At 36.5% G+C, this 567-nt stretch overlaps 1 protein-coding gene across 1 annotated transcript in view; it reads left to right on the top strand.

The window, feature by feature from the left end:
- The window catches only part of ALOX15 (arachidonate 15-lipoxygenase), a 12311-nt gene that overhangs the window by 455 nt on the left and 11289 nt on the right, over window positions 1-567 (top strand).

Raw genomic sequence — 567 nt, 5'->3', positions numbered from 1 at the left:
TGCAGAAAACTATAAGACACTGATGAAAGTAATTAAAGATGATACAAACAGATGGAGAGATATACCATGTTATTGGATTGGAAGAATCAATATTGTGAAAACGACTATACTACCCAAAGCAACCTATAGATTCAATGCAATCCCTATCAAATTATTAATGGCATTTTTTACAGAACTAGAACAAAAAATCTTAAAATTTGTATGGAGACACAAAAACCCTGAATAGCCAAAGCGGTCTTGAGGGAAAAAAACGGAGCTGGAGGAACCAGACTCCCTGACTTCAGACTATACTACAAAGCTACAGTAATCAAGACAATATGGTACTGGCACAAAAACAGAAATACAGATCAATGGAACAGGATAGAAAGCCCAGAGGCAAACCCACGCACCTGTGGTCAACTAATCTATGACAAAGGAGGCAAGGATATACAATGAAGAAAAGACAGTCTCTTCAATAAGTGGTGCTGGGAAAACAGGACAGCTACATGTAAAAGAATGAAATTAGAACACTCCCTAACACCATACACAAAAATAAACTCAAAATGGATTAGAGACCTAAATGTAAGA

The sequence above is a fragment of the Physeter macrocephalus genome, chromosome 14, assembly GCF_002837175.3.
Source record: "Physeter macrocephalus isolate SW-GA chromosome 14, ASM283717v5, whole genome shotgun sequence".
Taxonomy (NCBI): Eukaryota; Metazoa; Chordata; class Mammalia; order Artiodactyla; family Physeteridae; genus Physeter; species Physeter macrocephalus.
The sequence above is the reverse complement of the archived record's forward strand: the minus strand, read 5'-3'. Positions and strand labels throughout refer to the sequence as shown.